This window comes from Cryptotermes secundus, unplaced genomic scaffold, assembly GCF_002891405.2.
Source record: "Cryptotermes secundus unplaced genomic scaffold, Csec_1.0 scaffold26, whole genome shotgun sequence".
NCBI lineage: Eukaryota > Metazoa > Arthropoda > Insecta > Blattodea > Kalotermitidae > Cryptotermes > Cryptotermes secundus.
Genome location: NW_019743656.1, coordinates 3,359,932 through 3,376,043, shown reverse-complemented (window position 1 = coordinate 3,376,043; position 16,112 = coordinate 3,359,932). Strand labels below are relative to the sequence as shown.

Sequence of the window (16,112 nt, the reverse complement as noted above, 5' to 3'; positions counted from 1 at the left end):
ATCTGTTTCATCGTTCGGTAAGTTTATAACAAAATATTTCGTGTTTCATTGGGTGTTGATAAATACTCTTACGTGTATGGGATCGCTATAGATGGATTTGGGGTTGATGGTTGGAATTGTTTGACTCTTTGATACAGCGCATTGCTACACTTTACAATTCACTCTTACACACACACAGTCACGTCTTTATAGACGTTGCTTGGTAGCGGCTTGTAGTGGCGGACGGTTCCCTTCCTCTTGAGTTCCCGAACTATCCACGGCCTCAGCAGCAGCTCACAACGACTGAACCACAGCAGTCCTGTAACTAACTCACCAACCAGCTGTCTTCACTAACATGCTTATAACATCTCGACTCTGATCGCACAGAAAACATCGTTTCTCTGTTGCCGTGTAAACACGCTTGTTTGAGAAACCGTTACTCGGTAACGGCTATTGTACAGTTTCTTCTTTTCTTGGTCGTTGCCTAACAACGGGTCAACATGTCACAGTACCATTTGAAGAAATGTGCTACTTTACATAACATGTCTTAGTCTACTATATTCAACAAAACTGTATATTTAGTATCCCAATAGGGGCGAAATGTCGACAGTTTGTACCGTTAGAATTATTATTGAAAGCATGTGGCATCTGTTGGCATTATATCTTAATTATTCGCGTTCAAAAAATCAGTGCGTAGACAATGTACATACTCATGTACTGCCTTGCCCTATTTCCATTAGTTCGACAGTGGCCATGGTTGGCCTAACCCCCCCCCCCCCGGATAATCCGGATCGAAATATGAAAATGAGAAATTCTGTTCAGAACTAAATACATACTTTAAATGACCCATGGGATTTCGGAGCAAGAGGACTTTCATACTGTGTTGAGGGCAGCAGGAGAGACTGAAACCACGGAGTAAAATGTCCAAGGTTGGCTTGAACTGGATGAAGCTCCTGGTAGAGGAAGGAATTACTGCAGTGATATTTTTTATTTATTTTCATGAGCGCTACCATTATTATTAAATTTTCCACTTACTTGTTTTCTAGGCCGCGCCATAGCTCAAGCGGTTAGTCGCTGGTTTCCCACCGCGACGGCCCGGGTTCGATCCCGGCTCTGGTCAAGTCGGATTTGTCTTGAACAAAGTGGCGCTGGGGCAGGTTTTCTCCTAGTACTCTGGTTTCCCCTGCCAGTCTTCATTCCACCAATTGCTCCACAATCACCCTCACCTATCATCTGGGGCTGGTACAGTAGGCCAGAAGTGGCCGCAGTACAAGGGACTCAGTTCCAACCCACTAGCATTAAAAAATACTTGTTTTCTAGGTTTTTAAGGCTATCTTTTGCTTCATTAATTCGTGTTATCGCTTAATCCTGACGACCTCTTCCCTCCCCCGAATTAATTCGGTTTAATGATGGTTTACTGTACTTCACTCTGGAAGGGTCATGAGGCAGGTTCGTGTGCAACCAGCAAACCTCCTAGTGGAGGGTTTGTGTGGAATAATTACGACAATATTGTACTGTTTACACGATGTGGCCGTGAGAATTATCCTGCGGTTTACTATAGCCCGTATCTTTACGCAAAGAACTGTTTTCCTGAAGTAAATAAGGATTGTGAAATCGACTGCTGTGTGAACTTATGCATGAGGAATCAGGAAAATTGTGTTTCCTGGTGACGCTGCTGAATTGTGGAATGTCGTGACACGGAAAAATATCTCTGTGGTACTTTGCCTTCGTACACAAGTTTTCCTTCTTTCCTTTTTCTCACTTCATATTTTTTCTTCTCGTGCAGTTTTCTGTCTTCCCCCTACTTTTACTTAATTTTTTCCCTTTGTTATCCCTCCCTTATTTTATATCTCTTTACCTCTTCCGTCTTCCCGGCTTCAATCACATCTTTTTGTATTCGTTCTGTTTACACCAAACTCTTCAGCGCCTATTAACATGACCCTGTCCGTCTGTCTGTACGCATGAAACAATTTGGAATCAGCTGATTGGATTTTCATGAAACTCGATGATCAGGAGTTGCTAATTAATGTTTGTCGACACTTTCGAATTTTGGGAGGGGCCGGGATAGCTGAGCCGATATAGCGATTGTGCTGCGGGCTGCAGGATAGAGGAGACGAGATTCGATTCCCGGTAGGGACAAGACAGTTTTCTGTTCTCCATAGCTTCGAGACCGGTTGTGGGTCCCACCCTGCCTGATACACAGTGCGTACTAAGAGTTGTCTCGCATAAGGGTAAAGCATGAAGCTTTATCTAGTGTCGAGGATAAGAATGGTGGAGCCATACCTGCACTCCACTGTACTTCATGGTATGATACTTATTGAAGCCCAGGAATAACTTTAGTCTTCTAATTGTCGTTAAAATCGGTCGAAAATAAGAGAGACCTTGCTACGTTTATGTACCCATCTGGAGTGGAACACGGTTAATATTTATTGGGATAAAAAATGACTCGATCATACGTTTACAGAAAATTAAACATGTTATGCCTATTACACGTTTCCCATAAAAAAAACTCCGTGGCTTTAGTCTGCAAGCGAATTATACCGACCGAGCGACCGCCGCTTGTCGGCAAAGGTAGTGCGAACTTTAGCGGATAGATGGTGTCGCGTGGTCAGCGCAACGAATCCCCACGGCCGTTAATTTCGTTTTCTAGACCGGAGCAGTTACTTTTCCATTCAAATAGTTCCTCAGCTATCCTCACGAGACTGAGTGGACACCGTTCCAGACCCACTACTTCTCAGGAAAACTTGTGGCGCCGGGAATCGAACCCGGGACCTCTGGGTCTGTAGCCGGGAACTCTGACCAGTAGACCACAGGCGGTCACACTTTTCCCATACTATTATTAAATATAAGTGAGCGATCTCAGATGCAGCAGAATTCTACCTAAATATAGGTATTCCAGTTATGTAAGTTTATAAAATACAATTTCGTTTAAACCCGATCAGCTAATTTAACCAGGATTGAATGAACAGCTTCCATCGTAATGCAAATTGAGAGTCGGGGTGGGCTGAAGGAGAGCATACAGTGGGAGAATGCTCTTCTACGCATCTGCTTCCAAATGAGAAATCGGAGGCTGGGGACAAATGATGAACGATTGGTGCACCATACTGCATTACACAATCAGTTTAAGTAAGTTCAGTTATATTGTACCTTTAAAAAGCTGATATTGGGCGTCTTCAGTAATTCCTATTAGGTAATTCTGTCCCGCTGTGTGACTTCCTTTCTAGAACTCAGCTGTTACATGTGTTCCAGAGTACACGTAGTAGCAGCAGCATTTTTATTCCTTCTGTAATCCGTAAGAAATTAGTAATACAATAGTCTTCTATGAGTTCAGCATTTTCTGTTATGCTATCACATTTTCCGATAGTCTCTCTTCCTATATAGAGTAATTAGCTGGTTCACTTCTCCAGATTGCTTTAATTCAGCTTGTATTTTGACATCTATTTATTTTTAATGCGTGTGTTTTGCCTCCTTCATGACTCTCAGTTAAAATGTCTGCAATATGTCCTCGAGTGAATTTTCATTGTTTGCTTGTCACTAGAGTGGCTGTTTAGCTGTTGTAATGCACAGTATATACAAAAACCAACTTCTCCACAACTACAGCAGCTTTCTAGGTATATTAAAGATTTTAAAGATTTTAGAACTTCATTATATAAATTAAAATTTATAAACCAAGTAGGTTCATGTCCCTTCTCCTATCTCAAACATTGTATGTATATGTATATTTTAACACTCAAAACACCCATTGTGATAGTAGTTTCCAAAAATTATCGATGTCCCTTTGATGATGGTCTATAGGGACCGAAGTATGTAAGGGTGTTAAGTTTTCAGGTAGTAAAAACTTCAATAGTCACACTGGACAGAGTTGTTTTGTCTTTGTAAGATGTTTGTGTATAGCACAGCATTGGCAGTATACATTATAAATGACAATCTGAGACTGCAGTGAGTACTAACATCACTCGAACCAAATCTTTGTGAACCATTTTCTCCCTCAGACATCTAAGTGTGACTCACCAGTCAACTCTGTTACTTTTGCCCTCAAAAGTATCTTCAGTTCTAATAATGGGGATCCACAGCTTCCCAATTGTTTATAGAGGTTTCTCTTAACCAGCTGTCTTTCAGCCTCTGCATGTTATAAATATTAAAGGTGATAAAGAATTTCATATATCATATGTTAAGGATTAGTTATTCCCTTGATCCATGAAACCATGAAGGCCTTTACTGACACATGTAGTTACATAGCAGCGTACATGTTTTCAAAATGTATTCACTGTGACTCAAACTGTAGATTCACTGATTTTCAAAGCTGGACATAAACTTCCACCATTGCTGTATGCCGTAAAGTCTCGTGACAAACTCTTTTTGAAAGAAAGAATAAATTTCTCATCTCATCTTCATGGTCTCAGAATTTTTTGTTTTCAAAATTGTCCAAATTCTGAATATCTTGGACAGTTTTCTAATAGTTCCCCTTTTCAAAATAAATCAACTGAGAATGATTGAAGTCTTCTCAATTTAACAGAATTTTTCTGTTATTATGCTTAATGTCCTAATCTTGTCGAATGTATAACAATCTAGCAATAAACCCACACGCACTGCTATTCCTCGCGTAACTCGGACACGTCACGGAGGCTGCCCCACAAACGTCTCCTGTACATAATGTGGGATGATATATGGCTGTTTTGAATTGTTCGCTGTTGGACACGTCTGCTCAATGTTTCACGCCTCAAATGATCAAGAGCTGCATATAGTCTTATATACCGTATGTTATCATTTTCATATTTTTTATTCAGCTCCGTAATATAGTTGGATCATGAACACGGACACTAGGACGCACCACAATACACTTCCTGCTTATATATCTAACACAGTAACTTTGTCTGGGGACACATAAGATATCTCCCAAATCACAATCTTGATACGTGTGAGAAGATACGTACAAACTTTTAACTATGGTGGTGAATAAAACACGCTTTTTTTCTTCATTGAATCAATATCTCAAACGAAGTAATATTTTAGGAATACATTTACAGTAAAACTTGGTTATAGCAACATCGGTTTCTGCGACACCTTGTCTATTGCGTCAAATATTCAATGGTACGAACTAATTCCTCATAAAGCAACTGTTTTTATACCTTGCTTAGTACGACATGCACAAATGCATCAACCTCGTATGTAACGTCATTTTCATTCCTGAATTTCTCTGATATGGACATTGAACGTAATTTAGAAAGTGTGTACTGGGCAAGTAACAGGAAACAGATGAAGATAACTGATTACTGTACTCGTATCTAGGTACAGTAAGGCACAACAATTGATGTAATCTACTGTAATTTGGTGAGTAGGCCTACCTTTAATATACAGTATTAGTGCGGTGTGTATTGTCAGTGAAAAGCGCTGTAATATGTCTTTGATATTACACATTTGGGCAATTCCACGTTAATGTTACGTTAGTCTGTACTTAACTATGTATTTCACTAAAAAATGCAACATTTTAACTCGGTTTTTGGTAGATTTTTACGTGACTAACATAAGGCTACTGTGGAAGTACCCATTTCGGTTACAACGACATTCGTTTATAACGACACTATTTTTAGGTCCCTTTGATGACGTTATAACCAAGTTCTACTGTAATTATAATCTTAACACATCCTTCAGCTCACATTCTGTTTAGACACAAGATTAAGTAGAAATATTGACATAACTTACATTCTCCAGCCGTTACGATTGCCGGTCGTCCATCTTGAAGATCCTCATGTACCAACATCTGTATCCGGAATTTCCCCGTTTCCGTTTCCCCATACAAGCAAGTATCGAATAACATGTCGAATATTAGCTGCACATCATTTCTGTGGACATATTGTTCAATTGAATTCGTTTACTTACGTTCGAACACGTCCCTCAGGCAATATCTATCATGGCTCCCGCAAACGCAGATTTTGAAACACTTGGCCGATTTTCACGAAACTCGGTATGAAATATATGCCACCCAAGGCCGTTCTGAAACTATTATTTTCAGTTCATTAGACACTAACACAAAAGAAGGATGGACCCACGAACCCACGAACTCGTGAAGTGGGAGACACAATTCTGTCAATCGGCTCCGAACAGCACACCATTGCCCATCCAACTGCGCACCTCCCTCCTCATTGGCCCAGCAGTTGGTGAGATTTGGCAGTGTTAGGTTGGGTTAGGTTACAGTAGATTAGATTTGATTTGATCTGATCTGATCTGATCTGATTTGCGCACCTCCCTCCTGACTTGGGCAATATTGGGCCGGATTGGGCACTGCTAGGTTAGGTTTGCGCAACACGTCACTGCGCATCCACGTATTCCTTCTGGGACAATTGCGTCCAGTAACATTATATTGGGTTATACTGCGTTAATTTTTGTTGATGAATCACGCCAATTCGTATCCATCAGAGCATCGAATTCTGCTTTGTCATCTTGAGCAGTTTAAAGATATCGATACCTTCGAAATTTTACCCCGGAAATTAAAATATTTTCAAACTTGTTGGGAAAAATAATATTTTTTTAAATTCTACAAGTTTTCATTTTCCGAGATTTCAGATTTTTTCTGGATTTAGGAAACTTTATTCTTCAAAAACATTTCAGATTCTGATAATCCTTGAATTTTTAATAATTTTGTTATTCAAAATAAGTAAATTTTGAAAATTAAAACGTGCGTAATATTTTTAAACGTTAGACAACTGAAATTCCTTTGTCAGATTTGTCATATTTATTAACAATTCCGGAATTCTGTATCCATGGACAATTTCGTATATATTGAGAACGAGAATTCAACACTCATCACCACCGCTTAATTCGGGAAAGACAACGTAACTGCGAGAAATATATTCAGATCCCCCTTAGTGCATCATACGAAGCATAAAATTACATCTCGCGTGGAACTACAAGGTGATTCTAAATTATTGTCAGCATTTCCGTTTATAGACCACGGAAACCCCGACAGTAATTTAGAATCGCTCTGTGTATTCGGGCACCATATGAGGAGAAATTACCGTTCTTTATCCGATGCAAGTCCCGCTCACAGCAGACAGATCTGCTGGCACAATAGCCGGGAAACACTACGCGTTCAACAGTCATTTAACTGAAGTAAAACACATTCGCATTGTTCTTGCTTCCGTGTTAACCTGTGCAGATTTTTCTCCCCGTCTTAAGGCAGGGAAGCATTACTTAAAGATAAAATTGTATGAAATATTTCGTGACCGTTAGCATTGAATCAGTCAACCGTCAGGATAGACGATGTCCAGTTTGAAATTTGAGCCGTACCTTCCGGACATTTTCCTTAGAAGACTAAGGAAAACCTCGGAAATCTCAGGATAGACGATGTCCATATTAATATTTGAGCCGTACTATGCGGACATTTTCCTTAGAGGACTAAGGAAAACCTCGAAAACATATGTCAGGATAGACCAGTGGTTCTCAATCTCTGTGAGACCGCGGCCCGGTAAATTCTTTTACATACATAAAACGGAGGACCCGGTATTGGGCCGCGGCCCGGCGGTTGAAAAACACTGGGATAGACGTTGTCCAGACTGATACATGAACCGAGCACCTTCGGGAAGTCGGGGTAGCGCACTCAGTATAGCAACTAGCGACGGGCCGGATGGCCGAGGGTTCGGATTTCGAGTCTCGGTAGAGAACTTTTTTTTTTCTCCACTCTGCGTCATCCAGGCCGGGTCTAGGGCTCACCCAGCCTCTTATCCAATGGGTATCAGGGGCTCTTTCCCCCGACAGTAAAGCGGCCTGGGCGTGAAGCTGACCACTCACCACCGACTAGTGCCAAGGTGAGGACGAGAAGAGTGGATAATGACAGAAATTGAAAGAGACCTTACTGCTCTGCAGCTGACGAATACGGCACAATCGTTGTGCTCGTCGGAGCCTGATGTTCTTTCCGGAAGTTCACGGAATAGATAATTTCAAGTCGTCCACGTTTCGTAATTTGTTTTGAATATCTGAGCGAGTGGACTTTGACAGATTAGGATAATCCCAGCCGGAAAATACTAGGAACAACGGATGTTCTCTCTTTCTTTCTTTCTTTTGAGTACCCAGGCGTTTCCATATAAGGTCATGGGACATTCAACCAGCGTGACTTTTCCTCGTGCTTGGTTCCGGGAATTCGTTACATCGATTTGAAGATGGACGGCGCTGTCTTTGTGTGTTTTGAAAGCAATGAATCCTGTGGAAAAACCATCCAACTATTCAGGTCAGGGTACAAATAACTAATGTGGCTTTGGCTATTTAAATCCGTTAAACTAGTGTTTCTCAACCAGATGGTCGCGTCCCACTGGTGGGACTTGAGATCACGAAAGTAATTAACTAATTCGACCACACAAAAGTTTCCATGCTTCCTAAGAACATGCATCTTGTTAATGCTGCCCATAATCGTATTTCAGTTCATAGAACTAAAATTGAAAGGTTTTTTTTATCTTCCCGGGTATAACGTAGTACGATAAAAGTCAATTGACATTTCCGGGGAACTTTAATCATTTTTATACATATAGAAGAAAATGTCTTCAAGAACATCCGACTTCCCCAAGTACACAGATTCTCTAAGGATAACTACGTACATTGTCGTAACCAATTATTAAAGTTGATAGAATAGCGTTGTGCAGTAATAGGTGCAGCTACAGCTGCGCTATAAACTTCTCCCTGGGAAATGCCTTAAAATTGGCCACCACCACTTCCTCCCCAAGTAACTTAGCCACCCTGGTCGTCTTTTCCCTCGACTGTAAATAATCTGTGCAGTTAAACACAGACACATTAATCTCCTAAGGTACCGTGGTTACTATGTTTACCACCTACTTTAACGTTCAAAGTCACCGCACTTTTCCCATACAGTATATTTATGGTTTTCATGTCATTCTCAGAGTAAACATCAGCCAGTTGGCCTTTGTAATGTACTCACTTTTGTGTGGAGTTAGAACCAAACTTTTAAATATTACTTTAATTAATTTAAGTTGATGAACGTTTTCCATGCTTGTTTGTTTTCTGCCCAAGTACCCAAATTCTACTTTACGCTCTGTGCCTCTAATGCAGCCCCCCCCCACTTCCAGTTTTAACATCAAAATTCCACCCCTCTGCAGTAATGACCCCGCTCAGCTGCCTACGTTTGATGCATTTTTTTATTGCTAGTGGGGTGGGACGAAGTCCCTTGTGCTGCGGCCACTTCTGGCCTATTGTACCAGCCCCAGATGATAGGTGAGGGTGATTGTGGAGCAATTGGTGGAATGAAGGTTGGCAGGGGAAACCGAAGTACTCGGAGAAAACCTGCCCGAGCGCCACTTTGTCCACCACAAATCCCACTTGACCAGATCTGGGATCGAACCCGGGCCGCCAGCGACTAACTGCTTGAGCTGTGGCGCGGCCCCTACGTTTGATGCATAATCACGAAGCAGTCCACTTCCCATCGCTTTACCTTCACTTCGCAGCGCTTTACCCAACACTTTAACTAATTACGAGTTCAGTCATAAACAACAATACAAATACGAACGCAAAGGGTTACATTTATTTCGGTAGAAACTAAATTTGAGGTGGGGCATGAAGTTTTGATAGAAACCTAAGGTGAGGGGAGTGCGCCATGTCAATTTCGGAACCACTGGTCTGTTACCGTACGTCACGTTTCCCACAGCGTAATGATGCGGAACGACTACGTCAGCATGCATCTGAGCATGCGCAAGTCCACTCACTGCGAACATGTGCGTTATATGGCCGGAATGTGGTTATGTAGACATTCCTGCGGTCTGTTGCAACCAAGGTCGTGAGGCCGGTTAGTTCGGAAATGCTGCAGTTATTGGATCAAGGCAGCTCAGTGATTACGGGTTGCATGACCAGCAAGGACACAACCTTTCTTTGCAATGTCCAGACCTGGACTTGGAGATGGCCTCTTTCTCCGGGGGTAAAGAGGCCGAAGTGTAAAGATGACTACTTGTCTCCATCTAGTAACCTGGTTAGGGGCTGGAATTGTTCAGTCGGTATAGCCCCGGGGTTCGATTCCTGGCAGAGGCAAGGGTATTGTCTCTATTCCACGGCGTCCAGACCGGTTCTGGGACCCACCCAGCCTCCTATTCAGTGGGTACCTGGGGGGTAAAACAGCTGAGGCGTGAAGCTGATTACCGCAGTCTAATTCGAGATCAGTGGTGGAGATATATACGTACCTCCATTCCCCCATATCTCTTCATTTATCTGTCCTCAGATCCCTGTTGTGAATGCATAGAGCTCTAGCTCCACTCCCCCCAAGTGCCTTCTTGGCGTAGCTCGTACTCCTCTGTTCAGGTGTTCAGTTCGAATCTCTGCTAGGAAACCGACTCCCCGGACTGAAGTTTCTTGTGTTGTACCTCTAGGCAGATGCTGGGATAGTACCTCGATTAGGCCACAACCACCTTCTTTCACATCCTCTCCAGTTCACTGTTCACAGTTTGAGATACCGACAGTGTCAGCGCCTCCGTAGTCTAGAGGTAACGTTCCCACCTCATGACTCGTGGTACGCGGGTTCAAACCCGGCGGAGGTCGTGGAATTTTTAAGGGCGGAAAAATTCAGGGAACAAGTCCTCCGGAAGGGACTTTAAGCCGTGGGTCCCGTGTCGTAGCTTTACGGCACGTAAAAGAACCTCATATCCCCAAAGGAGGTCACTGAGTCAAATTCAGGACGTTTCCCGCCCAACAGTAGTCTCTAACGCCTCTGATTGATGGGGGAAGCATTACAGATACCGCCAAGTTGAGGCGGTGTTGAGGGTCACACATTATCTAGACCAGTGGTTCTCAACCTTTATGAGACCGCGGCCCAGTAAGTTCTTTTTTTTATAAGACAAGGGCCCAGTCCCAACAGATTTACTCGTAAATACCTTTCCGGTTTTGTTAAAGTTCATGCATTAAGCTAACGTAATATTAGTAATTAATTATAGCATAATCATAAAGAGTATTAGTACACTTATGTATACGGTGTGGCATGTTGACAACCATAAAATTACATTTAAATTATTTATCAGTCACTGGACTAATGAAATTTTGTAGTTTCCTCAGACCAACATCATAAAATTAATTTGTACTAATTTTCTTTATAATTCCTTGCTGATTGGTCACTGACATTTGCAACACAGATGTTATTTCGCTCAGTTCTGAGAACAGAGGATATGCCGCCCATTGTTGTAATCGGCTTGCAGGCAATTTTTATGACTGGTCATAAACATCCGTATTGCCTTTCCCGAATTTGAAAGATTTGGATGTCTGAAAATTCCCGATCATTCATGAATACTTCCATGTTTAAAAATATGCGGCTTGGTCACTGACATTTGCTACACAGATTTAGGTGTTCTGTGTCTGAGCTTCTTGACACAAATATTATTCTCCTCAGAATATTTCCACTATAAAATATTTATTCATGAAGAATGCTTAGAAAATGAAAATGACAAATTGTAGAAGAGCCTCTGGCGGCCCAGTATAATTGATGCCAGGGCCCACTACTTGCCCGCGGCCCGGCGGTTGAGAAGCACTGATCTAGACAGTCGGCTCAAAGATGGCGGTAAGGTTGTCAGCCTTACGCGCCGGCCGCACTTTATACCCCAGGAAAATTATTTTAATTAATTCCTGGTACTCATTTCTGTTAGAGGCTCAGTCGACCCCAGGGCCATAGTGCAGCTCGAAGGATTAGGTAAATTGAAAAAAAAAATCCAGTGACCGCTATGGGACTAGAACCCGCGACCTTCCGGCTTTTAGCATAGTGCCTCAACCCAGTATGTTATAATGAGCCACGAGTGATTCCTTGCACATTTTTAATCGCGTCATCAGTTCGAATTTTCATCCCACTTGATGCAGTATACCCATAACACATGCAGTTGATAAACGTTGTTAAATAACCCAAGATATTGGTCTGATTCGAGGAGTGTGCCGAAACATGAAAGTAAGCCAATTAATAACGATGATAGGATGATCACACAGAATGTTCGGCGTGTGTTCACTTTACGAGTACATATATATACTGTTTTCAGTGTAGCGGCACGAATTATTGGTCTAATCGCCACTCAAAAGTGAAATTGAATTAAGTACTACTCCATGAAGGCGTATGGAGGAGTGGATGTATAGGTCCACGTTTTCTTGACCTCGGCTCTAGCTGGAGGTGAGTGGTCAGCTTCACGCCCCTGCCCCTTTACCCCCGGTACCCATGGTTAGGAGGTTGGGTAGACCCCAAAGCCGGTCTGGACGATTTGCAGAAGAGAAAATTCTTGACCCTACCGGGACTCGACATGACATCTCAGTCGTCCAGCCCGTAGCAAGTCGCTGTACCGACTACACCGCATGCTTTTATGTAAATTCAGCGACATATTTCGTCCACAGTATATACGTCCTTTTAACTGAGGTTTGTGTTTTGTTCTTAAAGTGAATAGAATTTTCGTACTAACCTTCTGGAATATGACCCCGTGTAGTCCGATAGATGTTTATCGACGTTTCAGGGGAATGTACTGCCTACAGCTTCAGCGTCGAAGAGTAAGCCAAGCAATCAGGAGATAGAGTTAAACGTCTGTAAACTTCTTGCAAACTACAAGGCGTCATCCCAAAAAAATTAGTACCCTTTTTAGTCGCCGCTGTGATAAATTCTGATCTAACATAATTTAATACGTATAATTTGTAACTGTCGATTCCTAGCTGACAGCGGTGAAGTAGTGTTTACAACTACCAGTGGTCACGATATATACCACCTGCTTTAACTTTAAAAATAACTGCATTCTACTCACAGAGTATAGTGTTTTGTATTATGGCAATAAGAATAAACAGTTCTCCTAAACGGCATTAACCGGTTGGTCTTTGTAATGGGGACGTGATGTGTTTTCTGTGAGGTGACATAGTATCAAGTAAACCTGAAGAAACGTGTAAGATGGATGACCCCAGAATCTTTACCGTGGCAAGATGTTACTACAATTTTGCAAGAAAATGTGAACTAGGACGACATAGAAACAGAGGGAAGGAACATTTTATTTAGCCTGAGAATGAGATTTGGACCCTTGCTAAGAAGTTGCAATGTAATGTTATGAGACCTGGTTCTTTTCCATATATTAAAAGTTGTATCTACGTTTTACCACATTTATTCGTCTGTCCATTCATTCATCAATAGCTGTACAGCCCTTTATTGGGCCCTGGACGGAGTATCAGTCCGTCACAAGGCCGCTGCCTATATAACATGACAGCTCAAACGCAGATTAAATGCACACAGACATCCATGCCTCGAATTGTATTCGAACCCACGACTCCAGCTATCGAGCGAGCGAAGACAGTTCATGCCCTAGACCGCGCGGTCACTGTGATCGGCATTTTGCCACGTCATGGGGAGCAAATGTAAGCTGTGTAGTAGTCACGTGGGCCAGTCCGTGTAAACATAGCGTAGCCGTTGATTAACCTACATGCGGTTTACCCCGATTTCATCTAGTTCCATGGAACTTGTCTTTTCTGGAAAACGTTAGATCGCTAATTAAAGGTGTTTCGGCTTCGTGGAACCGCACTTGACCAGCCTCATATCCGTCTCGCTGTACTTCACCGCTCCTGCACTTCTCCTCGTATTTCGTAATAATCTGACATTTCCTTGTTCTGCCGCCAGTTTGGTGCGCGTATTCCCAGAGCAACAGGACTTCCGGCAGTAGTATGAGAGATGTGATGGTGAAAAATCGAGATTCTGATGGAATTACAAATTTTCAGGCCCTGCCGTAAATACGAAAAAGTGTATCTTTAATGCCATATATATCTGTATTTTCCCCACGCTAGCACCTAAACGACTGGACGAAATTTATTCATATTCAGTACTGAAGAATTAGTAGTAGTTAGTTAGTAAAGGTTATTAAAGTAAAGTTGTCCCTGTTCTTAACTAATTAAACACTACGCCATGAAGGCGCATAGGGGAGTTGATATGTAGATCCACATTTTCTTGACCTCGGCACTAGTTGTAGGTGAGTGGTCAGCTTCACGCCCCGGCCGCTTTACCCTCAGGGAAAGAGTCCCCGGTACCCATTGGATAGGAGGTTGGGTAGACCCCAGAGTCAATCTGGACGACGTGGAGAAGAGAGAATTCTTGGTCCTACGGGGACTCGAACTCCGACCCCTTGGTCGTCCAGCCCGTAGCCAGTAGCAATACCGACTGAGCTATCGTGGCTCCGATTATCGGTTGGTGCTTGGTGAACTTGAACATTCTAGGTCCGAAGATAGTGGCCTTTTACAAGGACCCCCAAACACAAAATTACTATTTTCTTGAAAATGGCTGTAACAATTATGATTAAAAAAGGTGCAGTAAAGCTATCGCTGTAACAGGTCCTTGAAGCCGATAGGGTTGTGAGACGTCGAGGCTCACTCTTTTTCTCTGGACAGTCGGCTCACAGATGGCGGTGAGGTCAGCCTCACTCAACGACCGCCCCTTACCAACAGGAAGATTCCTGGTACTCATTTGTGTTAGAGGTTGAGTCGACTTCAGGGCCATAGTGCGGCTGGAGTGACCTTCCGGCTTGTAGCATAGTGCCTCAACCTACTACGCTACTGCGTGCCCCCACAATTATGATTAAATTTTAGTAATTAGGGAGACCGTCTCCCAAAATAGAACTGAATAGGCGGTGTCTTCAGGAAAATAATGCTACACCCTCTGCGCATGATGGTTGGTGTAGCAGTAACGTTGTAGGTTTGTTTTCGGGCGGTACTGGGTTCAAATCACAGCCTGAACTCCGCTTATCCTGAGGTTTGTTGTGTTCCTAAGCCCCCCCCCCCTCAGGCAAATGTCGTTTCGTTTAGGGTCACGACCGCTTCCTACCAGATCCTTTCAAATTCGTTTTATGGAGCTGAGCCCTTCTTGCGGAGCCGCCAATTCTGCAGCTACTCAAGAATTTCCCAGATTTTATGGAACCTGAAGGTTCATTACCGTGTTCACAAGAGCCCTCCACTGGTCCCTATCCTGAGCCAGATCAATCCAATCGACACCATTCCACCCTATCTCTCCAAAATACATTTTAATATTGTCCACCCACCTACGCCTTGGTCTTCCCAGTGGTCTCTTTCCTTCTGGCTTTCCCACCAGTATCCTATATGCTTTCATTTTCTCCCTCATTCGTGCTACATGCCCTGCCCACCTCATCCTCCTCGACTTGATCACTCTAATTATACTTGGAGAAGAGTTACAAGTTATGAAGCACCTTATTAGACAGCTGCTTTAAACCGTAAATTGAGAAGTCCTAGAAGTTACCCCACCAACATTCTGTATTCGTTTCTTCCCTCCTGGCTGTGCTGTAACTCAAGTATTTAGACTCTGCCCTCCAACCGCAGAGCCTTGGGTTCAGTCCTCGGTGACTTCATGTCAGATTAATGGTGGCCAAAGTGGCAATTCAGCAGGTTTTTCTCCCATTTTCTAAGGTTTTCCTCTGGTAGTCATAATTCTACAACTACGCTCCCTGTAAGGAGTGCGATAACCTTGACCAGGCAGGACATTATCGCATCCTGGGGCTTTAAGTTGTAGTACTGTTTCGTTAACCCAACACGGACGCAACAAAATGGAAACAAGTCTAATATTGTGGTACGAGGGGCAGGGGCGTGATTAGACTACATGCACAGGTCACAGATAAAATGAATGCTGACAGACAACGCGACTTCGACTGTGCAATCGAAAGCCTTTTGAAACTTGAGTTTAATAGCAGGGACTTTTCTCAAAAGAAAATAACTATAGAAAGAGGACGACCGACATGCGAGTTGCCAGAACTTAGAGCACAAACCAAATTATGTGTGAGGAAATTTAATTTGGAACAGTATTCTAAAACAGAGTGGCTATCCGGTTGCCGTAATATAGGAATATTGTTTTGTTGGTCATGCCTATTGTTTCTCAGTGAAAAAATGTATGGAACAAGACTGGGTTTGGTGATATCAACAACCTTCATAAAGCATTGAAACGACATGAGAACTCTCAGACTCACATTATTTCAACAATGCAACTTGTTATGTTCGGGAAATCTCGAATTGACTGTCAACTTGACAATCAAAAGCGCCTGACGATAATACAGCAGAATGAAAATGTGAAAAAAAATAGAGAAATAATGAAACGCTTGATTGATATCATCTGCCATTTAGGAAAGTGGCAACTTGGCCTCCGTGGTCAT

The 16,112-nt window shown here is 42.6% G+C and overlaps 1 protein-coding gene across 7 annotated transcripts in view; it reads left to right on the top strand.

Moving 5' to 3' along the window:
- LOC111874219 overlaps positions 1 to 16,112 on the top strand; it is a 99,066-nt gene that overhangs the window by 45,016 nt on the left and 37,938 nt on the right. The window lies entirely within an intron of this gene.